Genomic DNA, 8036 nt, shown 5'->3' on the forward strand with positions numbered 1-8036 from the left:
TGCTCCCGATAATGACGAGTATCGGTAAGTTATGTATTAATGTCTTGAAAAACATCGTATCTTTAAAAAAATGCAAATAATAAAAATATAAACCATATTAAAAGATAATAATGAATGACTACGTGGCCACAAATCATCCGAAAACGGATTTAAACAAAAATAGTTTCACTGATCGTTCACAGTGGTCCAAGGAAAGGTTTAAACCAAATAGTTTCACTGGTCGTTCACGGTGGTCCAAGAACAGGTTTATACCAAATAGTTTCACTGGTCGTACACGGTGGTCCAAGAACAGGTTTATACCGCAATAGTTTCATTGACCGTACAAGATGGCTCAAAAACAGGTTTATACCGCAATAGTTTCACTGACCGTACAAGGTGGTCCGAAAACAGGTTGTTACCGCAATAGTTTCACTGACCGTACAAGGTGGTCCGAAAACAGGTTTATACCGCAATAGTTTCATTGACGGAACAAGGTGGTCCGAAAACAGGTTGTTACCTCAATAGTTTCACTGACCGTACAAGGTGGTCCGAAAACAGGTTTATTCCGCAATAGTTTCATTGACCGTACAAGGTGGTCCGAAACAGGTTTATACCTCAATAGTTTCATTAACCGTACATGGTGGTCCGAAACAGGTTTATACCTCAATAGTTTCACTGACCGTACAAGGTGGTCCGAAACAGGTTTATACCTCAATAGTTTCACTGACCGTACAAGGTGGTCCGAAACAGGTTTATACCTCAATAGTTTCACTGACCGTACAAGGTGGTCCGAAACAGGTTTATACTTCAATAGTTTCACTGACCGTACAAGGTGGTCCGAAACAGCTTTATACCTCAATAGTTTCACTGACCGTACAAGGTGGTCCGAAACAGGTTTATACCGCAATAGTTTCATTGACCGTACAAGGGGGTCCGAAACAGGTTTACACCTCAATAGTTCCATTGACCGTACAAGGTGCTCCGAAACTGGTTTATACCTCAATAGTTTCATAGACCGTACAAGGTGCTCCGAAACTGGATTATACCACAATGGCCGTAGAAGGTGGTCCAAAAACAAGTTTATACCACAATAGTTTCACTGACCATACAAGGTGGTCCGACACAGGTTTATACCACAATAGTTTCACTGACAGTACAAGGTGGTCCGAAAACAGGTTTATACCACATTAGTTTCCTTCGCCGTATAAGGTGTTCCGAAAAAAGAATTATACTACTATAGTTTCATTGACCGTACAAGGTGGTCCATAAAAGGTTTACACCACAATAGTTTCATTGACCGTACATGGTGGTTCGAAAACAGGTTTACACCACAATAGTTTCATTGACCGTACATGGTGGTTCGAAAACAGGTTTACACCACAATAGTTTCATTGACCGTACAAGGTGGTGCGAAAACAGGTTTACACCACAATAGTTTCATTGACCGTACATGGTGGTACGAAAACAGGTTTACACCACAATAGTTTCATTGACCGTAGAAGGTGGTTCGAAAACAGGTTTACACCACAATAGTTTCATTGACCGTACAAGGTGGTTCGAAAACAGGTTTACACTACAATAGTTTCATTGACCGTACAAGGTGGTCCGAAAAAAGATTTATACCACTATAGTTTCATTGACCGTACAAGGTGGTCCAAAAAAGGTTTATACCATTATAGTTTCATTGACCGTACAAGGTGGTTCGAAAACAGGTTTATACCACAATATTTTCATTGATCGTTAAAAGTGGTCCAAAAACAGGTTTTTACCACAATTGTTTCATTGACCGTACAAGGTGGTCCGAAATAGGTTTATACCACAACAGTTTCATTGACCGTACAATGTGGTTCGAAAACAGGTTTATACCACACTAGTTTCATTGACCTTACAAGGTGGTCCAGAAACAGGTTTCCACCACAATATTTTAAACGAGCGTACAAGGTGGTCCGAAAACAGGTTTATACTGCAATAGTTTCACTGAAAGTACAAGGTGGTCCAAAACAGGTTTCTACCACAATAGTTTCACTTACAGTACAAGGTGGTCCGAAACAGGTTTCTACCACAATAGTTTCACTGACATTACAAGGTGGTCCGAAACAGGTTTCTACCACAATAGTTTCAGCGACCGTACAAGGTGGTTCGAAACAGGTTTATACCAGAATATAGTTTCACTGACCGTACAAGGTGGTCTGAAAATAGGTAAATACCATAATAGTTTCATTGACCGTACAAGGTTGTCCGAAAACAGCTTTATACCGTAATAGTTTCACCGACCGTACAAGGTGGTTCGAAACAGTTTTATACCAGAATATAGTTCTACATGAAGCTTAATTAAAAAAATATTGTTTGGGAAAATTACAACGAAATTCCAAACTGGTCCACTGACGTATAATAATAGCTAGTGAGGGAGATAAGTTGGGGGAGTCAAATATCGCCAATGTGTGCAAAGTATCACGTGGTCTAGTGATTCAGGTGTTGGAAAAACTGGTTTTATCTGCAATTTCGATATCATAGGGTAAAATAAGTATTATTACCGGGAAAACCATTTAAACCAAATACTTGTTAAAACATGCAGATCATTAGTTTTTAAAGCTACGTAGACTTTTAGTATTCAGAAAGTCACGTGATATCCAAACTTAGTGATGACGTTTTCCGCGCTAATTTTAGATTATACTTGGATTAAACTTTCTTTTTTTACATTTTGTTATCCCATTATTATCATTCTTGCGGTTTAAAATGTCAAAAAGGGTAAAGAGAAGTCATTTTGATATGCAGACAATAATAAGTTTACATCACAAAAACATAATGGGACTTTAATGATAAAATATCTGCAATTGTATTGGCTGAAAATGTACGTTGTATTATAATGTGTAGAGGAAGGTTTTGTAAATATCATACTGATTAAAATTATTTCAAACACGCTGTTTTGACCTTGAATATATCACCTATCAGTAAGTAATACCCTTCCAAATGATATCAATCTGTTATTAATAAAATAGTATATGCGGGCCATCAGGCATCAAAATCTAATTACTTACAAATGATATTAAAGTTGGGCTCTCACAGTTATACCGTTTTACAACTTTTCTATTCTTTGTCTTTGAAAGAGCAATTTTTTGCGTAAATATCTGCAAACCAATGACATAAGATTGCTGACAAATGATCAGGTCGCAGATATTCATATTTCCGTTCAAAAATTAATGTTTAATGGCTTAAACCGTTACTATCGGTTTAAGAAAAATGCATAAAACACCACTTTCTTAACTTGAATATAAAAATCTGCGATCTAATTTTTTGTCAGCAGTCTTATTTTACTGGTTTCAATGCATTTTCGCAAAAACAGGCTGCTTCCAAGACAAAAAATTAAAAAGTTGTCAAAACGTTCAATCTGTGAGAGGGCAGCGTATTTGTACAACGGTTACCCTAATAACTTTTGTGATATTTGGGCTAAATGAGATAAAATAAGCCATCCATATTTTTATCAATATTCTTGGTCAACTGAACAAATAATTTGATTTACACCAGCACTCGTCTACTACAAATGCATTTGCCGTCATAACAGCGCCTTCGTTTCTTTGGGCAAGCGTTTAGCTGATGAGCCCTGGCACACCTAACATTGCTTGTGCAATCTGAAAAAGGAACAACAAGTTGATACAAGGAAATAAAGGCGTGGCTGTAGTCTCGGATAATACAAAAACAATACATATTGTCAACATGAGGGAAATACTGATATCCGAGGCGAAACCGATGGTAACAGTATTTACCCGAATGTTGACAATATGTACTGTCAGACTGAAACCTATGCGATATTTATTTTATTATAACGAACACAATTACATATAGTCCTTTCACCATTACACAACTTCAAAGTTTAATAAATTTATTCTTTAATTATTTCGTTTGAAAAAGTTGCAAACACCTGAAATTACAGTGGAATTACCCATAATGGGTATATGAGAATTGAACATGGGCAGGTCACGTGATTTATGATAATATCCACTACGACACTGTTGACACATAAATAACATTAAAAAGTGCGACGAAATCTTAAAGCAAAAAAGTTGTCAACAGTTTAATGTTTCTGTTTATTGGTTTATCGTACAATGAAGACATCTTTATTGGTAACACTTTGGAAGCAAAACGGTATCTCGTTTTGCGAAAAGAATTTCAAGCTAAAGTTTTCATCGCAATAGCTACAAAGGCTACATACTTCCAAAAAGTTTTCACAAAATGAATCATTCAAGATCTTCACAATACTTATTTTACAATAAAATGTAATTTGAAATTAAACATTATGAATTTACATAAATCGTTGACAGCACACGTGCACAGTCCGCCTCCGGTAATAACTCCGATCTGGTCATTGTGTTCACAAATATTGTGATAATTAACGCCACATGCAAACTGAGCGTTTAAGCAGTCGGCGTTCACTGTACAATTTTCCCCATAAACACACGCTGAAAATGGACGTATTGTTGATATAGCGCACAAGCTAACAATCGAGCGCCAACAAACTTGAATGCATGCAAGCACACATTTAATACACACACGCATATATACATGTTCGCAGGAGCGCACATATGTACTCAATTATGCATATATGTACGCACGAACGCGTATACATGCTAGCGCACACCCACACGTGTTCGCAAGCATTTACGAAAATATATACGCTTACACACATGTACACAAGCACACATAAAGGTAGACTGAATTGTTCATCCACGTTTACTAGAGTTTTGAAAAATGAAGATTTCCCTTTTTAAAATATTTAATTACATAAAAAGAGACACCGAGTTATGAAAGAGCTAATAATTAAAAAAACAACAGTACCTGCCACTGAGCACAACAGTACAATCACAACCAGTTTCATTTTGTTGTATCGTCTGTTTTACAAATTCAGTTGAATCTGAATGCAATGCTCACTAATCTTTAAATAGACGCGTTATCTGTGCACGCTTAACTTAACAACTAATATTTTGTGAATTCTATGCTTGGTCAACTCCACGTTGTTTATATGTTTCTATGTATGTATATCTGTATATGGGCCGGAGGCCTTCATACAATAAATATTTGAATTTGAATTATGGCATGTTCCATTTAAAAGTATGATTGTACTATGTCAACCCATTTCAAGTACAAATTACGAATAAAGCAGTTCTAACTAGCGGCTTCAGCCCTTGTTGGTATTTAATTATTTGTATTTCGATAAATTCTACTACTTGATTGTAACGTTTAAATTTCCGATATAAGGGTATAACATAAATATAGTATAATGTTCTTGACATTGTTTAAAGCTGCACCTTAACAGATTGATTGATTTGACGTTTTTTTTTTGTCTCAGAGTCAACTGATTTTGACATCCATGCTTTCAATTCAGTCATAACGCCGTACAAGCGCGCGGGCGAGATCTCACCTGACTCGAGCCAACTCCACGAGCTGCCTGAATGTCTGCCTTGTCTGTGTAGAAGCTTCCATGAGCTTCGCCTATCTACTTGGGAAGGCTTCCTGCCTGCCTGCCTGCCTGCCAGCCGAAAATGTCGTTTTTTTAAAAAGCGTTAGTAATGCTTCTATTTTTAACCATATAGTATCATTTTTTGACCACAAATAGTTTTAAGAGCATACAGGTGGTCTGAAAACAGGTTAATACCACATTAGTTTCACCAACTGTACAACGTGGTCCAAAAACAGGTTCAAACCACAATAGTTTCACCGACCGTACAAGGTGGTCAGAAAACAGGTTTATACCACAATAGTTTCACTGACCGTAAATGGTGGTCCGGAAACAGGTTTATATCACAATAGTTTCACTGACCGTACAAGGTGGTCAGAAAACAGGTTTATACCACAATAGTTTCACTGACCGTAAATGGTGGTCCGGAAACAGGTTTATATCACAATAGTTTCACTGACCGTACAAGGTGGTGCAAAAACAGGTTTATACCACAATAGTTTCACTGACCGTACATGGTGGTCCGAAAACAGGTTTATACCACAATGGTGTCATTGACCGTACATGGTGGTCCGAAAACAGGTTAAAACCACAATAGTTTCATTGACCGCACATGGTGGTCTGAAAACAGGTTTATACCACAATAGTTTCACCAACTGTACAACGTGGTCCAAAAACAGGTTCAAACCACAATAGTTTCACCGACCGTACAAGGTGGTCAGAAAACAGGTTTATACCACAATAGTTTCACTGACCGTAAATGGTGGTCCGGAAACAGGTTTATATCACAATAGTTTCACTGACCGTACAAGGTGGTGCAAAAACAGGTTTATACCACAATAGTTTCACTAACCGTACATGGTGGTCCGAAAACAGGTTTATACCACAATGGTGTCATTGACCGTACATGGTGGTCCGAAAACAGGTTAAAACCACAATAGTTTCATTGACCGCACATGGTGGTCTGAAAACAGGTTTATACCACAATAGTTTCATTGACCGAACATGGTGGTCCGAAAACAGGTTTAAACAACAATAGTTTCAATGACCGTACATAGTGGTCCGAAAACAGGTTTATACCACAATAGTTTCATTGACTGTACAAGGTGGTCCGAAAACAGGTTTATACCACAATATTTTCATTGACCGTACACGGTGGTCCGAAAACAGTTTTAAACCACAATAGTTATATTGACCGTACATGGCGGTCCGAAAGCAGGTTTATACCACAATAGTTTCATTTACAGTCCATGGCGGTCCGAAAATGGGTTTGAACCACAATAATTTCGTAGACCGTACATGGTGTTCCGAAAACAGGTTTATACCACAATAGGTTCATTGACCGTACAGTGTGGTCCGAAACAAGTTTAAACAACAATAGTTTCACTGACCGTACAAGGTGGTCTGAAAACAGGTTTAAACAATAATAGTTTAATAGACAGTACACGGTGGTCTGAAAACAGGTTTAAACCACAACATTTTAATTGACCGTACAAGGTGGTCTGAAAACAGGTTTAAACCACAATAGTTTCACTAACCGTACAATGTGGTCTGAAAACAGGTTTATACCGCAACAGTTTAACCGACCGCACAAGGTGATCTGACACAGATTTAAACCAAAATAAATTCACCGACCATACAAGGTGGTCTGAAAACAGGTTTATACCACAACAGTTTAACCGACCGTTCAAGGTAGTCCGAAAATAGGATTATACCACAATAGTTTCATAGACCGTACATGGTGGTCTGAAAACAGGTTTATATCACAATAGCTTCTCTGATCGTAAAAGGTGGTCCAAAAACAGGTATTTTCATCAATTGTTTCATTTACAGTACATGACGGTCTGAAAACGGGTTTATACTACAATAGTTTTATTGACCGTACATTGTGGTCCGAAAACAGGTTTAAACCACAATAGTTTCATTGACCGTATATGGTGGTCCAAAAACAGGTTTATACCACAATATTTTCATTGACCGTACATGGTGGTCTGAAAACAGGTTTATACCACAATAGTTTCATTGACCGAACATGGTGGTCCGAAAACAGGCTTATACCACAATAGTTTCATTGACAGTACATGGTGGTCCGTAAACAGGTTTATATCACAATAGTTTCACTGACCATACATGGTGGTCCGAAAACAGGCTTATACCACAATAGTTTCATTGACCGTACATGGTGGTCCGAAAATAGGCTTATACCACAATAGTTTCATTGACCGTACGAGGTGGTCTGACACAGGTTTATATCACAATAGTTTCATTGACAGTACAAGGTGGTCTGACACAGGTTTACATCACAATAGTTTCATTGACTGTACAATGTGGTTTGACACAGGTTTACATCACAACAATTTCATTGACAGTACAAGGTGGTCTGACACAGGCTTATATCACAATAGTTTCATTGACAGTACAAGGTGGTCTCACACAGGCTTATATCACAAAAGTTTCATTGACAGTACAAGGTGGTCTGACACAGGTTTATATCATAATAGTTTCATTGACAGTACAAGGTGGTCTGACACAGGCTTATATCACAATAGTTTCATTGACAGTACAAGGTGGTCTGACACAGGTTTATATCACAATAGTTTCATTG

At 37.7% G+C, this 8036-nt stretch overlaps 1 long non-coding RNA gene across 1 annotated transcript; it reads right to left on the reverse strand.

The window, feature by feature from the left end:
• Positions 1-3452: 3452 nt before the first annotated feature.
• On the reverse strand, positions 3453-4915 carry LOC128240003 (uncharacterized). Its single transcript, XR_008261996.1, has 3 exons — positions 4813-4915; positions 4284-4436; positions 3453-3608 (listed from the first exon to the last, which is right to left on the reverse strand). It is a non-coding gene; the product is annotated as an uncharacterized LOC128240003 (long non-coding RNA).
• Between the last annotated feature and the right edge of the window lie 3121 nt (positions 4916-8036).

The sequence above is a fragment of the Mya arenaria genome, chromosome 7, assembly GCF_026914265.1.
Source record: "Mya arenaria isolate MELC-2E11 chromosome 7, ASM2691426v1".
Taxonomy (NCBI): Eukaryota; Metazoa; Mollusca; class Bivalvia; order Myida; family Myidae; genus Mya; species Mya arenaria.